The 19,322-nt window shown below is 41.5% G+C and overlaps 1 protein-coding gene across 2 annotated transcripts in view; it reads right to left on the bottom strand.

Annotated features, from left to right (window-relative positions):
- MCTP2 (multiple C2 and transmembrane domain containing 2) overlaps positions 1-19,322 on the bottom strand; it is a 160,599-nt gene that overhangs the window by 32,538 nt on the left and 108,739 nt on the right. The gene's annotated exons all lie outside the window — the stretch shown is intronic.

Raw genomic sequence — 19,322 nt, 5'->3', positions numbered from 1 at the left:
ATTAACCAAGATTCTGCTTCATTTGCTCAAGTTCGGGCAACATCAGAGAGGAGCTATCACCCCTTTGATACCAGTGCATGGCCGCTTTGATAGAAACTCCCACTTTCACTATTAAGATAGTGTTTACTATCCTTTCAACTGATGGCTGAGGAGAGATTTACAACTTCTTTTTTTTTTGCCAAAGACAAAAACAAAATCCCCTAGAAATCTGTTTTGGGGAGTGCCTAAGAAGCAGAGCTGAAGTCCAAAGTAGCAACTACTTTCTAGAAGATTCTGGGCAGTTTACAAACTCTAGATTTTACAGATTAACAGAGTAGGAAGGGAACTTGTAGGTCACCAAGTCCAAGCCTCCCCTCATCCAAGCAGGACACCCTACTCCATTTCTGAAAGATGGCAGTACAATCTCTTCTTGCAAGCCTCCAGTGATGAAGCCCCCACAACTTCTGAAGGCAACTTCTGTTCCATGAGTTGATTGTTCTCAATGTCAGAAATTTTCTCCTTATTTTCAGGCTGAATCTCTCCTTGATGAGTTTCCATCCATTATTCCTTGTCTGGCCTTCATGTGCTTTGGAAAATAGCTTGTCCCCACTCTGTGGCAGCTCCTCAAATTTGGAACACTGCTATCATGTCTCCCTTGGTCCATCTCTTCCCCAGACTAGCCATGCCGAGTTCCTGCAACTGTTCTTCATGTGTTTTAGCCTCCAGTCCCCTAATCATCCTGGTTGCTCTTCTCTGCACTTTTTCTAGAGTCTCCACATCTTTTTTACATCGTGGCGACCAAAACTGGATGCAGTACTTTAGGTGTGATCTTACTAAGGCTTTATAGAGTGGTATTAGTAACCTCACTTGATCTTTGGTTCCAAGGCAGCCTCACGGGCCAGATCCGACTATATCATGGGCCGGATTCGGCTCATTGGCCTTGTGTTTGACACCTCTGGTATAAGATCTCCTGCCTTGAGAACGGACTAGAAGACCTCCAAATCCTTCCAGCCCTCTGATTCTATGAAATGACTTCCTAGCATTAATTCCCAATGGATCTTTTCCAGAGTCAATTGGTTAGGCTTGCCCTTTTTCCTTCATCCAAAAGGACTGATTTTTTTTCTAACAATCCTTCCATTCCTGAATTGCTATTTCAATGTAAAATGGCTTGTCTGCTGCTACCGTTTTCCCCTACCCTGGAGTCATTCTAAGCATGGATCATTTCCAACCCACCCGCTTCGTGTCTGTTAAGGACTGAGCCAAGTGGAACCAGTCTTCTTCTCGTGCCATAGAAGAAAATCACTCTTTTATTGTACAACAGCCCATAAAATATAAAGGGTCACCGTCAGAAAAGGAAGGGGATGAGCTTTGCATATGTGCTACGAATCCAAATCCACAGGAGATTTAAACACAGTTACCATTTTTTTATTGACCCATAATGTCTGCATTACAGAATGCACTAAAATAATCAGATGGCATTTTAAATATATCTCCGTTTCTAAATTAACAGGAAGGGTGGAGAACGAGGAGAGCCCATAATATTGCCAACAGCATGACTAGGCAATAAAACTGCCCCTAATCCCTCAGGTCATTCGCTTTCCAGGCACAAAAACCATCAGAAAAAAAGGCCAGGGAAGAAAGGAATTTAAAGCAGCCACTTCTGCTTAAAAAAGAGAAAAATTAAAGCCGAATGAGAACTCAAGGTATGTGTCGTGTGGTTTTCAGACTAGGCTGAAAGGTTTTCAGACTGTTTATTAGAAGAGCCATGTTGGCACATCGGGGAAAACCCAAATCTGAAAGCTTCCAGGTTTTCCACACCCAGCTGAAAGTTCAAGACCCTGCCCCAGCACCCACATGTCCATCCCATGGCCCAATCAGTCACTGCCACGAAGGAAGATTCCTCCCATCCATGTCAGTCCAGCTGCAGGGACAGTATGACCTTGACTCTCTGAGAAGGAGTGTTGTTTTGGCTACGTATTCCCATGCTCCACTCAACCCCCCCCCTCCCAGTTTCCCACAGTAGAATATGTCTGAATATGTGGCAGGCTTGAGGCCCAATGTAAAAGATGGCTTCCCAGCCTGATACTAAAACTGTGCAAGTTGAAATCAAGGGCAGGTGAGAGAAGAACCATCTTGAATGTTTTAGTAATTAAATAAATGTGCATAATGAACCGTATGCCCAGGAGCCCTCTTTTTTCCACGCAGGCCAGATTTTTGCTTGAATTTTTAATTTTTATATACTAATGAAACAGTGGGCAAGATGGAACACAATGGTGAGGTAACATGCCAGCCATGAGGCACAGGAAGAAGAAGGAGATGGAGAAGAAGACAGAGAAGGAAGGAGGAGGAGGAGGAGAAGGAGAAGAAGAAAAAGAGGAGGAGGAGGAGGAGGAGGAGGAGGAGGAGGAGGAGGAGGAGGAGGAGGAGAAGCAGAAGGAGAAGGAGAAGCAGAAGCAGAAGGAGAAGGAGAAGGAGAAGGAGAAGAAGAAGAAGAAGCTGATGTGAGGTTGAAGAGAATGTCTGGGTGTCTAGTTTTCACTACACGGGGACAAAGAACCCCCCCAAAATTCTTGCAAACTTCCCTCCTTTGAGAAAGTGTTTTAGAGGAAACCGCTTCTGAATTTCATGCTTGAGGTGGAAAAGAATGTAACTTTGACTTTGGTTTTTATAGATAAGATTGATAGATTGTTATAGAAATGACTTTCATATTATTATGGGTGTGATTCAATGTTAATGCCTTTTTCTACTGCAAGAGAGAGTTGGAAGTCAATGCTTCTTTTCCTTTCCTTTTCTCTACTTTTCCTCACTTCTCTTTTCGCTCTTCTCTCACTGTTTGATTACAGATTAGCAGAGTTGGAAGGGACCTTGTAGATCAACTAGTCCAACCCCCACCCAAGCAGGAGACCCTGCACCGTTTTTGACAGATAACAGTCCAGTCTCTTCTTGAAGCTCCCACAACTTCTGAAGGCAAGGTGTTCTATTAGTTGGTTGTCCTCACTGTCAGAAAATTCCTCCTTATTTCTAGGTTGAATCTCTCCTTGTTCAGTTTCCATCCACTATTCCTTCTCTGGCCTTCAGGTGCTTTGGAAAATAGATTAACCCCCTCCTCTCTGTGACAGCCCTTCAAATATTGGAAGACTGCTATCATGTCTCCCCTGGTCCTTCCCTTCACTAGACTACCCATGCCCAGTTCCTGCAACCATTCTTCAGATGTTTTAGTCTTCAGTCCCCTAATCATCCTGGTTGCTCTTCTCTGCACTCTTTCTAGAGTCTCAATGTCTTTTTTACAGTGTGGTAACCAAAACTGGATGCAGTATTCTAGGTGTTATGATGGCTTTATAAAGTGGTATTAGTACCGTCCTTGATCTTGATTGTATCCCTCTGTTATGCAGCTTAGAGTTGCTCTTTTATTTACTTTTGTATTTTGCATTTCGTAACATTTTATAACTGAATAAAAATAGTATTTTTAAAGAGAAGGTGTTTTAGACATCTGTTCAAGGTTTGCATGAAAGAGATACTGAGAGCTTATTCAGACCAACGCAAAAAAAAAAAAAAACCCACAAAAGAGAACAGAACATCACTTGCTGGAAACCAAACCAAATTTCTTGGGACAAAACAAGGTTTCCTCTGCTCTTTGTGGGGCCTTTGAGTTGGTCTCGCTGTTCCAGTGGCCTTAAGCCAACACACAAAGATAAGACCACTGATTAAACTGAGGACTTTTCCTGCGCTCCAATCATTTACATTCTAATTTCCTGGCCTTTTCACTAGAATAACAGGATCAAGACAGCCAAGCATTTAAAACACCTATCAATAACCCCATTGAAATGAAAAGATAAATTAGAATATTGTTACTTCACACCTGCTTAACAAGGAAAGGAAAGGGAACACCGTTGGGGAAAGGAGAAACTTCTGGTGTCAAATTATTTTGCCCCCCCCCCCTTAGGGGAGATAAATCTCTCAATTTCAGTTTCTCTGAAATTTCTCCTCCCCCTTCCCCTCAAATGTGTTAATTTCAGGTGCTCAACTTTCCCTTTTCTTAGAAACTGTCAAACTCGATTCATCAAATTCAGGGTGTAAAGAAAATCTAGAATATTTGCATGGTTCCCCCCCCCCAACATATATATATATATATATGTTATATTTGTGCTGATAAATAAATAAAGGGAGACTAGTATAGATCTATTTCAAGCTATTTAGCTCTCATCAGCTAGCCATACCCTTACTGGGATTCGAACCTGTGGTGTATTACATCTTAGGCATCTTACATCTTATTTATTTATCAGCACAAATATAACACAAATATAACAAAGGCAACAGTAAAAATATTGGGTTTCTGTCGTGATGGACTCTTGTGATGAGCCGATTGACAGATGATGGAAGCAGTTAGCTTCCTCCCATAATTGTGACACTAAATATGTGTATGTGTATGTATGTATGTATGTATGTATGTGTGTGTGTGTGTGTGTGTGTATGTATGTATGTATGTATGTGCATATATATATATATATATATATATATATATATATATATATATATATATATATATATATATATATATATATACACACATACATACATACATACATACATACAACATACATACATACATACATACATACATACATACATACATACATACATACATACATACATATATATATATATATATATATATATATATATGCAGGTTTCTTTGCAATGTTGCTTAACGTGACCAGTTACGCAAAAAAGAATAGTGCATTCTTCTGATTGCACATTTGGAATCAGCATGCAAACTAAAATGGAGACTTCTGAAGACTCTAGTTGGGGATGAGGGGAGCTATGATCCAGTGACTGTTGTGGCCCATCGACAGTCAGTGGAGCTGGCAGCAGAGTCAGATAGTGAGGAGGTTGGGGAGGAACATGGGCCAGTCCTGGGGGCTGAGGAAAGCTCAGACGAGGGCTTTGCATCGGAGGTGGAGAGGGAGCTAGACAGCAGTGAGGCAGAGGAACAGCTGGAGCCTGTTCCCAGTGTATGCATGCCAGAAGACAAGAACAACTGAGAAAGCAGGGTCGACTCGGGAGTAAAGCCACACCTTGGAGGTGATTGTCCCCTCCCATAGGAAATAAAAGAGGAGCGAATGGGGAGTGGGCTTTTGCAGGAAACAATTTTTTCCTTTGGTTATTTCAAGAGAGGAAAGTTCTGTTTGTGACTCTAAGAGATTCAGTGCCAAGTGTTGCCTTGCCCTGCCTTATGGAAACAAGTTATCTGGCAGTTCTCCAAATGAGATAAGGTTTGTGTTGATAAACATTCCTCTGAAAGACTGTTTGCTAAGCCTTGTTGACTGTGAATGAAAGGAATTCACAGTCATGTAAATAAAAGGGGTTTTGCCAGGACCAAGACTCTTGCTTCATGCTTTTTAAGGAAGCCTGGGTCAGAACAGGGACCACAAAGAGCAAAGCAGAAAGGGGACCAGCTGGACTCAAAGGTATCAAAATACTGCATGACAAATTGGTAAAAATTAAGTCTTACCACCCTGCCTCTCAAATCAGGTTGCTTGCAACATGTCTTTTTTCCCCGTAAGCATCTCCTTTCCCCCTTTTAAATTACACAAGTGGCTAACATGATAATGAAACGCTTTGGCAGAATTATGATTTTTGGGAGGGACAATGACAATTAGCACCGCCAAGTAGCACTCATTTTATGGTGCTCTTTCGGTCTAAAGAAACACCTTAAGTTCTTAAATGAAAAGTTCCTTATTTTGGACAGAAAATGTATGCAGAATAGAGAATGAGAGCATTGAAAGGGCCCTTCCAATCCAACCATCTGTGCATATAAGTGTGAGCCTGGCTATGTAATTGCTATTGCTCTTTATCGCATGTATATACTGCCTCAAGTCTCCCCCCGCCCCCCACAGTTTTTTTATATGTTTTCATTTAACATGGATAAGTGCTTTGTGAACAGTGTATTGTCTGAATCAATTTGCTTACATAATCATACCATGTTTTCCCAAAAGTAAGACAGGGTCTTATTTTCTTTTGACAGGCCCCCTGGCCAGAAAAAGCGCTTGGCCTTATTTTTGGGGAGGTCTTATTATTTTTGAGCTCACTTTCCTGGGCCTGCCACTCTTTTTGCGGCTGCCATTAGTGTGACAGAAGGGGGGGTGGCTAGGGTTGTGGGAGCAACCATTAGATAAAGGGTGCATGGGGCATGTTCCCACTCCCTTTCCTCCCCCCTCGGGCCTTGCCTCCTCACCTCTTGTTATTTGTACAGAAAGCAACCAGAGGAAATGGCGGGGACTAGCTGCGCATGCATTTAAATATTTTCGGGGTGGACTTATTTTCAGGGGAGGGCTTATTTTAGTGCATGCACTCAAAAGCCCAATGGGGCTTATTATCCTGGGAAATCTTATTTTCAGGGAAACGGTACTTTTCAAGCTCCTAATTTCTACCTCTATTATCCAGCCATTTATAAATCAAGGCCTGTGTTTGAAAATACCCTTTGTCTTCTTTTTCTTTTGTCTTTAAAGTCAATCTGTTCACTTCTGCACAATTGAATATTTCTTTTAATTACACCCTCTTCTCTCAGAGTTTCCTCATTTTTCCAGTATGGGGCACATACAATTCCTGCTGCTGTCATTGCTCTTTACCATATTTATATATAGCCACAAGTTTTAAGGACATTGAATAACTAAATTACTAGGCATGGGTCTACCCCTTTCGAGGGATGCCAAACCAAAGGGAAACCGAAGGGGGGAAATTCACACTCAGAAAAATATTTGCCTAGCTATCTCATTGCAAGTCAAACTATCATTTCTCTTTTCTTGAGAACGGAGTGGAGCATATATGAGACCTGGAATTTTGTGCATATAAAGCAGGGGTGTCAAACTCCATTTCATTAAGGGCCGCACCAGGGTTGTGTTTGACCTCAGAGGGCTTGGAGGGGTGGAGGGTGTGGCCGGTGCTGGGTGTGGCCATGGTGAGCATGGCCAGCTCAATGTCCTTCCTTCCTTCCTTCCTTCCTTCCTTCCTTCCTTCCTTCCTTCCTTCCTTCCTTCTTCCTTCTCTTCTTTTTTCCTTCCTTCTCCATTCTCCTTTCTTCCTTCATCTCCTCTTTCCTTATTTTTCCTTCTTTGCTCTCTTCCCATCTTTCCTTCTTTTTCTTTGTCTTTCCCCTTTCCCTTTCTCCTTTCCTGTCCCTTCTTGCATGGTCAAATGCAAAAGGGAAAACATTTCTCCATTTTTTGTTTTTAGTTTCTTTTGCTAACCCTCTGCTAGCAAGAACGGAATCCTGAGCTCCGGCACCACGGACCAATCCTTTACTATTTCCAGGCTGGATTGGCGAGCCAGATCTAAACACCCCAGGGATGGACCCCGATATAAAGAATGAGCGAGAAAAACTGTTAAAACCCATGGTGAATTGCTAAAGAAAAGTGCAATACAATCTCAAGCACCATTGATATAGGACTTGAAAGGGGTACCTAACATTAAAACCATCACTGAAAAGGCACAGTGAAGAACGATCTTCCTACGTCAAGTCAGAAAGCTCAAATTGCCACGGGAGCTGCTGACATAGTCCTAAAGAGGAATTACAGAGTCTGTCATTTGTACCTCTGTAACTGTCTGGTTTGGCATAGCAACCAAACAGGACAGGTACAGACTTCAACGGATAGTTAGGACTGCAGAAAAAACAATTGCAATCAGCCAGCCTTCCATTGAGGACCTGCCTACTGCACGAGCCGGATAGAGGGCTGAGAAAATATCTCCAAACCCCTCAAATCCTGGACATAAATTGTTTCAACTCCTCCCTGTGGGATGCTGCTAATGTAGGGCATTGTATTCCAAGACAACTAGACACAGAGGCAGCTTTACCCCCATGCTAACACTTTTGCTAAATACCTAATTCCCACAGCCCTGTCTTATGCCTAAGGATTTTTACCTAGGTAGCAAGGCTACCATTCTCCTTCTCATCTTTCCTATTACGGTCTCCTATTGCGAGCTTATGATTTATGATTGTACCTTATTATGTATGATTTATCCCTTTGTTGTTTGTACGTATACAGTGAGTTTATGCAGTGGAGACCAATTCCTTGTGTGTCCTATCACACTTGGCCAGTAACAAATTCTGTTCTGTTCTATTCTACTCTATTCTATTCTAATGTCATTCTATTCTATTCTATTCTGTTCTGTTCTGTTCTAATTTCATTCTATTCTATTCTAATTTCATTCTATTCTACTCTATTCTATTCTGATTTCATTCTATTCTATTCTGTTCTGTTCTGTTCTATTCTAATTTCATTCTAATCTACTCTATTCTACTCTACTCTACTCTACTCTACTCTACTCTATCCTTTCTGAATTCTCTATCCTATCCTATCCTATCTTACCTTTTGAGAACACAGGATGTGCATTTATTTCTGGATCCCTAGTAAACACTGGTGAAAGCATTTGGCTAGATACTGGGAGGTCACAAGTTCTATTCCTGCCAGGTAACCTTGAGCTTTCTCTCAACCCTAGGAAGCTGTCACACCCCTTTCAGAATCTTGCCAAGACAACTGCCAGGACTTATCCAAGCAGTCACTAGAAGTCAATTCTGGGAAATACCTTCCATTATTAAATTCAGACTCAGTACTGCTACAAAGGCTCACTTCCAGCCCCTGGATCTGCACCTGATCAGTAGGAAGCTACTAACCACCCCTGTATCTGTCAGCAGCAAGATTCCACAAATTACGCCATGTGGAAAGAATAGGGGTACACAGTAAGAAAGCTCAGGAACTCATTAAAATAGCAGCATCGACTGCAAAACCAAAGTGCAAAGCAAAGAATTCAGTCCTTCCTTTACTAGAGGGAGCCTGAATCCAGCCACTGGCTACTCTCCGGCTGCAAATTGCAAGAGGTAAAGTTCAGCGCATCTGAAAGGCAATAAATAGGTTCCACTACAAGTAGAAATCCTGAATTTTACCTTGTAGGTGTGCTCTGGTTATGCAATTCTTTTTCCAAGTACGATAACTTGGTACCATTCTCTATTAAACCTTGCCTTCTTGAATGGTTTCATTAGTACAGTAGATTTATACGTACGTAGCAATGGCAATTGAATGAACGGTTGCAAACCGTTGCTTGCTACACCCAAAATGGGGGCCGGGAGCATTGTATTATGGGTGTGGGCACATGCGCAAACGTTGTCATGTGCATGCGTGCAATTTTGGAGAAAGAGGTTAGCCATCCCTGGTATAAGGACTCCTGCCTTGAGCAGGGGGTTGGAGTAGAAGGCTCCTAAGGTTCCTTCCAGCCCTATGATTCTTGTTTGTTTTCTTTGTATTGTCCTATTCCCTATTTGTTTGTTAGCCGCCCTGAGTCCCTTTGGGAATAGGGCGGCATACAAATTTAATAAACTGAACTGAAACTGAACTGAACTTGCCTCTTGGAGTTGTGGGTATTCCATCATTAGAGGTTTTCAAGAAGCGATTGGACAAACATCTGTTGAAGTTGGTATGCAGATTCCTGCCTCAGTCAAGGGGTTAGATTAGAAGATTTCAAAGCCCCTTCCAGCCCTAGGATGCTCTGATTGACATTTCTGTTTTCGGCTGTTTATCTGATTTAATGCTGGTTGGCCTGCTTTCTTTTTTTAATGCTACTGTAATCCTATCCAACATTCCAGGCTAAGAACCTTCTTTTCCCTGTCAATTTTCAGCAGGCTGGGGAACTGATGAAGTTGGGTCGAGATGGGGCATCTACAATTTTTAAAGTAGAAAGAAAGAGTAATGTGAGAGTAATGACTGCAAGGTGTTGTAGAAGGGGAGGAAAAAAACCTGCTAACAAAAAAAGAAAGAGTAATGCAATTGCCAGCCGGATGGGGGAATTGAGGAATTAAGAGTCCCAAAGATGCTTTTTTTTTCCAAGAGGCAACAGGACTTTCTTGGCTTTTTAAAAAAAAAAAGATGTTTCGCTTCTCATCCAAGAAGATTCTTCCGCTCTTCTTCACCTGAAAAAGCTTCTTGGATGAGAAGCTAAACATTTTCAAAGAAAAACAAGAAAGTCTAGTTGCCTCTTGAATGAAAAAAAAAGCACCTTTGGGACAACCATGACCTGGATAACTGACAATCTCCATAAACATTGAAGAATTAAGGAATTTTTTCTAACCTGTAACAAGTTCATTAATATTTGCCAATTCCTCAGCTACAACATATCACAGAGATGCAAGGAATTAACTCCTAAGGTGCCTATTCTCTTCCAACCTTCTGATCTTCTATTCCCGCCCAGGACATTCAACCCACAGGAATCATTCCTTATGTACCCACAAAGTAGCTGACCTCTCAACCTGCTAGAATCTGGATGACTTTTAGAAAATTGAAGGATGGGGAGGCGAAATTACATTCCGTTGTCCTTGGCGCAGCACTCAAAGCTCTGTGGATATTCCACTCCAAGATCATTTCATGGTTATTTTCTATGAATTGTAGCCAGAAGGTAGCATTTTGATGTTTAAGTTTTCTAATGCATTAGACTCTTATTTTCCTCAGAACAGACTCAGCTGGAGAAAATTACAGGAAAAGAAGGGAGAATTAGCACTTTTTTGTCGTCTTGATAAGTGTGTACGTCTGTGAGGGAATTCCACTCCTTTCTGTCTTTGCCTTTGACTCAAAATTTCCTGCATATTTTTAATAAAAAGCAATAACAGCAGCAATGGAAATATCCAGCCTGTATTTTGTACAGTTTAAGGTGGCATGCATAATAATGCTCCTGCCTCTTATTTTTTTTTCTTCATAACAACTCAATGGTGGGTTGGGCTAAAATAATATTATTATTACTAAGGCCATTTGGAATAAGTGAGACAAGTAAGGGATGGTATAAGCCAGATTGAAAGGAGCAAAACAGAAGGGTGGGGAAACCGAAGTTTTTACCATTCTTGATTGTACATTGCCACCTACAGGAACTTCTCTTTTTTGTGGGGGAAATAAAAAATAATGTAATGTGCTGCTGTTGATTTAACTATCTTCTTTGGCAGGGCCTTACGTAGGGAATTCCAGGTGGGAGGTTTCTAACATCCCACTGGATTCAGCACCAGTGGTGGGATTCAGCCGGTTCGCACCTATCCGGGAGAACTGGTTGTTAACTTTCTAAGCAGTTCGGAGAACCGGTTGTTGGAAGAAATCTCCTTTTGGTTTTTTTTCCACTTTACAGGGCTCATCCTGTAAAGAAGGCAGGAAGGAAACATTCTGGTTTGTTGCCCTGCTTACAGAAACTGCCTCTCCGATTAACCCTTATGACATTGTAACAGCTAAGGTGAAGCTCCCATCGACCTGAGTGATGATGAGTTGGCCATGCCCACAGTCACGTGACCACCGAGCCACGCCTACCCAGCTGGTCATTAGGACAGAGAACTGGTTGTTAAATTATTTGAATCCCACCACTGATTCAGAACCAACATCCGGTTATATCTCCCTCCCTACCTGCCTACCAACATCTGCATGTTTGCAGTTTGTATATGAAGACAAATGAAGTCTTCTAGCCTTTCAATGAACTTTATACATCACAGTTATCCACAAACCGAGGGGGCACGAAAGTGAAGGCTTACAAGGTCACCCAAAGCAAACTCAAATTCACAGGAAAAATAAATCTCATTGTCTTAGGGAAGTCATTGCAGCTCAGGACAATGGTATAAGGACCACATGCTGAGTTACAAAGACTTATTGTCTCCATTCCATAAAGTTACGTTTCTCTTTTATGAATACAAGTCGTTCTCAACTTAGGATGGCACTTGAGTCTGGAATGAGCCATTGTAGTCCTAAGGGGAGGCACTGCATGAGCTGATTTGAAGTCACAACTGTTTTTACAATTATCATTAAATGGATGTTATGGTTGTTAAGCTAATGGGGCAGGCGTTAAGCAAACCCATTTCCCCCAATGGTTGGGTTTTGTTTTTTGAGTGGGTGGTGATGATTTGTTTTTTTTTTGGGGGGGGGGGGACACTTGAAATTTGCCAGAAATCATGGTCACGTGACTGAGGAGCACTGCAAATAGCTATTAGGATGGTCTGGCTGCCAACTGCCCAAAATGCAATCACGTGACCAAAGGATGGCATGTTGCTGTTGTAACTCTGAAAACAGGTCGTAAGTAAGTCTGTCCTAACTTCGAATTGTCATTAAATGACCAGTCATAAGTCAAGAGCCACTTGTACAGAAAAAACATCTTCTGTTAAGTTTGCTGATGAACTGGGCCAAAAACGTATAATACTCTACTACAGTATTATAAGTTCAGTTTGGCTAGGTTGGAAAGTCACAAACATCCTGGAAGAGCACTGATGATGTTACCTAGTTTGGTAATGAAATGTCTGCAAAAAAGCCATCAAACTCGGAGAATAACAAATACCCCATCCCAGAAGATCATAAGGATAGTGCGGATATTGTGCTACCAAAGAAAGTCAGAAGTCATTCTTTTTCTGTTTTTCTTTCTTTTCTTTCCTCTTTCTTTCTTGCATTTTTACTTTTTTTCTTACCTGATTTTTTTCTTTTTTTTCTTATCTGATTTTTTTCTTTTTTTTAAAAAAATAATCTTTTTATCTTTTAACTTTGTGTTTTTATAAAAACAATAGCAATAAAGAGGGGGGGTGGGGGGGTGGATGGATGGATGGATGATAGCTATAGATGATAGATGACATGATAGATGATAGATAGATAGATAGATAGATAGATAGATAGATAGATAGATAGATAGATAGATAGATAGATAGATAGATAATGGATGGATGTACAGACAGACAGGAACCCAGTTTAAAAATGGGGTTGCCAATGTGAGTCCGGAGAGCACAGAGAATTGTGATTCTCAGAGAATTGTGATGAGCCAAGGTGGCGCAGTGGTTAAATGCAGCACTGCAGGCTACTGCTAGATCAGCAGTTCAGCGGTTCAAATCTCACCGGCTCAGGGTTGACTCAGCCTTCCATCCTTCCGAGGTGGGTAAAATGAGGACCCAGATTGTTGGGGGCAATATGCTGACTCTCTGTAAACCGCTTAGAGAGGCCTGAAAGGCCTATGAAGCGGTATATAAGTCTACTGCTATTGCTATATTGCTATTGATTCTCCATAAATTGTAAGCTCTCTTCCCATTAACATCAGCTGGCAACTGTCTGCAAGTATTGAAAAACGAGAGCCAGCACTGTAAAAATCAGGGTATTGGTGATCGCAGTTAAACCTGTTTGGAATTCAGAAAGAATCCAATGATTAAAAGGTTAGCAGGCAAAAACTGTGCCACAGACTGATGAATATGACCACAATGGGGAATTTGTCTCTCCAGAAAGGATCAGATCAGGCATCTCAAATCATTAGACCAGTCCTCTTGTCACTTGTCACCTGAGGTGGGTCTAATGATAGCTTACTCTGGACAGCAGGGTATGGGATTAAAACGGGAGCCATTGCTTGCCAAGCTCAGGCAAACAAGAGGAAAGAAGCAAAGTCCAAGCCAGGAGCTTAAACCTCAAACAAAAACGCTCTGCAGTTTTCAGAAATAAGATGCAGACACAAGTGGACATGTTAGCTGGAAACATCACCCAGAGAGAGTGTAATTCTTTGATAGGGCAAGACAGAGCATTGTTTTCCCATCTGCTAGATTCAAGGTTGCGATGATTATTATTTCCATAAAGACAGTGGTTGCATAATTTATGAAAGAGACAACAGGACTAGAGGCTGCCACAAAGAAGAAGGACTCAAGCTATTCTCCAAAGTACCTGAGGGCAGGACAAGAAGCAATGGGTGGAAACTAATCAAGGACAGAAGCAACCTAGAACTAAGGAGAAATTTCCTGACACTTAAAACAATTAATCAGTGGAACAACTTGTCTCCAAAAGTTGTGAATGCTCCAACACTGGATGTTTTTAAGAAGATGTTGGATAACCATTTGTCTGAAGTGGTGTAAGGTTTCCTGCCTGAGCAGGGGGCTGGACTAGAAGACCTCCAAGGCCCCTTCCAACTCTGTTATTCTATTCTATTACATGCTGGGTCTTTCATCTCCCCTCAGTTTCTGTTTTGTTCTCTATATGAATGAGCTACCTAAGTGTTAGGAAAGAAGGCTGAGAGAATAAAACACCAAATATTGTCAAAAAGAAGAGGCAGTCAAGCTATTCTCCAAAGCACCTGAGAGCGGGACAGGAAGCAATGGATGGAAACTAATGAAGGAGAGAAGCAATTAGAACTAAGGAGAAATTTCCTAACAGTTAGAACAATTAATCAGTGGAACAACTTGTCTCCAGAAGTTCCAACACTGGAAGCTTTTAAAGGATGACAAAGCCATCATTCCAAAATACATCCTTCAAATCAAGATTTCGGTGTAGTGGAGTTTTTTTTTTGAAAAATGTTTTTTTTTTACTTTTATTTTCATACATGTAACCCACATGTATACCATTACATCTTAACCTGCATTATTTTGTGTTGTCCAATATTATATCAGTTCCTCTTACCATCATCCCATAACAATTTTCATTCGCGTTTCTGCTTTCCATATTACGTCTTATCCACTGCCATCCTGCTTCCCCTCCCAACCTCTTTCTCCCTGCCTCCTTTCTTCCCTCTACCATCTCTCTCTTCTCTTCTTCCCCTTCCTCTCTCCTTCTCCACTATCCTTTTTCCACTCCTTCTCTCCCTTCTACTCTTTTCCTCCCTTCTGCTCCTTCTCTCCTAACTGCTCTCTTCCTCCACTCCTCTCCCTTTCTCTCTTCCTCTCTCTTCACTTAGTGTAGTGTTCTTGTCAACCAAGGATAACTAATCCCCCCTGCCTTTCTCCAGGAAGCCTTCCTCTCCACATCCAATGCCGCCTTCTTAACTACCAGTCTAGCCCTGGTGTCTGCCACCCAAGAGATAACTAGGTCCTCTTAGCAAAGACTGTGAGGAAGCAAGCAATCTAAATCCCTTACCTACATTTAGCTTCATACTAACGAAGGAGATAAGTATCTCTGAGGCCAACAGGTGGAAAAGGAAGGGACCTGCCCTGGGTTTTTTTATGGTTCATGGGATTATTGCAAAAACTCATAGAAAGTAATGAGTTCATGTCTTCTGGACTTTTGCTCCACCACAGTTCCTAGACTGCAAAGTGAGAAATGAAACTAGAGGTGTGTGTGTGTGAGAGAGAGAGAGACAGACAGACAGGCAGACAGGCAGACAGAGACAGAGAAGAAGGAGAAGGAGGAGAAGAAGAAGAAGAAAGGCAAGGAAAAATTGAAATTGAAAAATTGTGGCAACCCCTGAGATATTCCCTGCTGAGTTTTATGCTGGATTGGTGCTGGTTTGGTGGCAGAAAGGGAGTAGGAGAAGTTGAGTTTTAATTCCTGCTTACAATATCCCTTGGAAAACATTCTGATGGGCTTTTCCAGGAAGTTAAAGAAGAGGGATAATTGAACATGTATTTTTAAAAAAATTTCCCTCAGATTACTATAATTGCATTAAGAAAAAGTTTAATTTCATTCAATGACATGATTGCCATTAATTCACTGCGAACTCTTGATAGAAAGGATAATTATTCTTGGGGGGAAAATCATAAGCAGCATGTGCAGTGAAGCACAATTCCTCACAACAGCCATTCAATGTTTAAAACGAACTTTTAAATTGTACTATTATGAAATAGTAGATACTGGCTCCATAAAGCAAGTTTAACCTTTCTAGGATGAGATCCTCCAGCCATTTATAAAATGATTTTTTTTAAAGTCATCAGTAAGATTGGTCTCAAAAAGGTAGCTTGAAAGTTTCTATTTGTATATGACTGATATTATATGCACTGATGAAGTTACCTAGTGTGGTAATGAAATGTCTGCAAAAATACCCAACCAAGCTCAGAAAGCACTAAGGACTCCATAGACTTCCTTCCTCTCTGAACACCCCACTACCTTCTAACACTGATGAAGTTACCTAGTGTGGTAATGAAATGGCTGCAAAAAAACCCAACCAAGCTCAGAAAGCACCAAGGACCCCACAGTTTACACAGGTACCCCCCCCCCCCATAGTCACATGATCAACATTCAGGTGCTTAACAATTGGCATAAACTGTTTCTTTTATTAATGGCTTACTGGCAAAAACAGAAGTTAGAAATTTAAAAACATAAGAGAATGATTAATTACGTAAGGATGGTTCGCTAAAATGGATGAGCAAATACTATTTTATTATGTGATCATTATTAATGTTATGAATATTACTATTATGATTACTACTTCTTAAAATGTATTGTACCCAGACAACACACTGTTTATGTAGACACTGAATTTTTTCTGTTTAATAAAAATCTTTTAAAACTCAAAAAAAATGGCATATACAGGTGATGTTTGACCTACGACAGTTCACTTAGTGACCATCCAAATTTATAACAGAACTGAAAAAAGGGACTTATGATCACTGTTCACACTTTATGACCATTGTAGCATTTCCATGGGCACCTGGTTTACATTCGGATGCTTCACAACCGACTCATATTTATGGGTGCTCCAACATTGGAGGTTTTCCAGAAAAGACGGGACAGTCATTTATCTGAAATGGTATAGATGTCAGGCCTGCAAGCCATCTTTTCTTGTGGCTCTTTGGCCTGCCACACTTTCTATTATTCTACTATGCATTTTCTATTGTGGGAACATGGGAGGGGGGGAATTATACAGAGTTGGGTGATATGTAGCCATAACAAAATTCTTTCTAGAAAGCCAAGGTCATCCTTTGTCTTTGCACCTTTGCACCTGACCGGAACTGGATGGGCGGAAGCTGCCAGCATGGAAGTGGGAGAGTGGACGATGTGATGGACTTGTGGGTGTGGGGAAAAGATCTTGAACTTTCAACTGGGTGGGAAAACCTGGAAGCGTTCAGATACGGGTTTTCTCAGATGTGCCAACATGGCTGTCTTCATAAATTGAAACTTTGAGGAATCCTTTGCCCCCACTCTGATTTACTTTTGGATGCTATTTGGAACCCTGACAATAGAGGCTCCTGGCTGACTAGAAGACCTCCGAGGTCCCTTCCAACTCTGTTCTTCTGTTATTCTGAAGTATAATATCTCAACACAGCTGTTGGATAAACTGTAGTTCCAGAGCAGGGGTGCCAAACTCAAGTCCCACGGGCCTCATCCGGCCTGTGGGGTGTTTAGTCCTGGCCTGTGGGGCTGCCCTGAGAACAGTGAAGTACTGGCCCGCAGTGCCTCTGCCAGTGAAAATGGAGCATAGGAGCTCCATTTTCAGCTGCAACAGCCTCCTGCAAACCTCTGTCAGCAAAAATGGAGCAGCCCTCCCGAGCTCCATTTTCACTGGAAGAGCACTCGGGCCACGCCACGTGTCCCAACATTGAGTGACGTTGAGCTGGCCACACCCACATCCTGGCCACACCCACCCGGCACCCAAGGTCAAACACAACCCTGATGTGGCCCTCAAATAAATTTGAGTTTGATACCCCTGTTCCAAAGAGTGTAATTTGGCGGATAAAAGAGATACAAGGATGCTCCTACTAGTAGTTATTTGGCTTGCGGTAGTGAAGTAAGCGAAATAAGGGTTTGAGAACTCAATAGTGTTTCACTGTCCAGCCAAGTCCTCACAGGGTTGGCCCATGGCTTACTTAGAGCTCCGTTTTAAAGAGACGGGCCGTTCATTTCAAAGAGAGAGATTTGATACAATTGCTTTTATTCCATCAGCCAGTTATTGCTTGCTCCAACAAGCTCTGCGAGATCATTTAATTAAAAATGCTTGCCAGCCTGCTATAAACAACAGCATGGATTTGTACACTTTTTAATCATCTTTTCCTGCAAATCGCTTCCTATTCCTTTTCAATCTTCTAAATATATTTTTTTCCCCTACTTTAACCTCAGGGAGGAAAAACTGCTTTGGAATTGAAAATTCTCCAGGTATTTGCCTCTCCCGATCCTTTGTCTTATAAACTCTGAGATCTTCCAATGGACATCCCAGAGGGGCTTTTTCAAGAGGCAACTGGATTTTCTTGGTTTGTTTTTTTCTTTTGAAGACGTTTCGCTTCTCATCCAAGAAGCTTCTTCAGCTCTCTGACTGGATGGTGGGGAATGGAAGGATTGATACTCCTTGCAGACAGCTGGTCATTTGCATCCTTTTAGAGGGTGGTTGAAGCACTTGGAGGTTTATCTCTGTCCTCAGGGTCACTTGAGTGGTGCAAACGGTTCCTGTAGTCTGCAAATTTTCCTCTGGAAATCCATTCCTAACTCCCTCACCATTCAAAGGGTGCTCATCCCAAATTGTATAGCTAAACGTCTATAGAGATTCTCCGTCATCCAGGTCATAGTTGTCCCAAAGGTGCTTTTCCAGGAGGCAATTGGACTTTCTTGGATAAGAAGCGAAATGTCTTCAAAAGAAAAAAACAAAAAAGTCCACTTGCTTCCTGAAAAAGCACCTTTGGGACAACCATGACCTGGAAGACTAAGGATTTCTACAGACTTCCAATGGACATGTTTTTTTTTTAAAGAAAATAATATTAAATACACCAATTTAAAAAAAATAACAACCTTGAAGTTATACAATTTGCTGTGTTTTCAATGCAATAAATCTAAATTCTTTTCTTCCCCATGCCGGGAAAAGGATTTCTAAAATAATTTTCATTTTTGGGGGCTTTTTTTTCCAGGGAACTGTAAACTTATTCACTTAGAAAGAGAGCTTTTTTTTTTTTTTTTTTTTGCTAAAACGTGGTATTTGTGGGCACACAAACATATTTGGGCATGACCCCAAGTCATAATGTGGCTTGTTTGGGGGAGGGGGAGAATTCAGCTTCCTCCTGTAGGAGGTTAGCACCCACCCCTCTCCTAGGAAAAAGAAATATTTTAGGAAATATTAAAAAGGACAGAATATTTCCCCTAAAAGGGAAACAGAAACTCATCCTCCCCCCTTTGTCATTAAGGCCTGAGCCAGTCTATTCTACATAACGAAGATCAACCTCCTTCAGGCAGAGGCATAGTAGGAATCCCAAAGCCCTTTCACTACATCATCACCCAGCAAGAGTCAACCAAACCTTGGACTCAAGACAGCCTACAGAGTTGCCCCTGTATGGCCTCATGGGAGTCTGACAACGAATCAGAATACAAGCTCAAATTCAAAAGCCCAGAGAGGGCATAAAACCCAGGGACTCTCAGCATCTCAGATCTTTCTTCAAAATCTTCAAGGCATGTGACCCTATTTTCCCCAGGACCTCAAATCATGTCCACCATTAAAACCATTTTTCCAAGCAACTTCCATGAATCCAGTTTCCCTGCTTGAAACTCAACCCAGAAGGACATTTCTTCCAACCCTCCCCAGATAAAAGGTTCGGCAAAAAGATCAGAAGTGATTTCAGATCCATCCTTGTTCCGGTCTTTACTGTATACTGTATACTGTAGATCTTCTCTCAAGACATATAT

This window comes from Thamnophis sirtalis, unplaced genomic scaffold (assembly GCF_051295495.1).
Source record: "Thamnophis sirtalis isolate CommonGarterSnake01/CBP01778 unplaced genomic scaffold, rThaSir2_p1.2 scaffold_2, whole genome shotgun sequence".
Taxonomy (NCBI): domain Eukaryota; kingdom Metazoa; phylum Chordata; class Lepidosauria; order Squamata; family Natricidae; genus Thamnophis; species Thamnophis sirtalis.
Note: the sequence above shows the minus strand (reverse complement) of the source record. Positions and strands in the feature narration are given on the sequence as shown.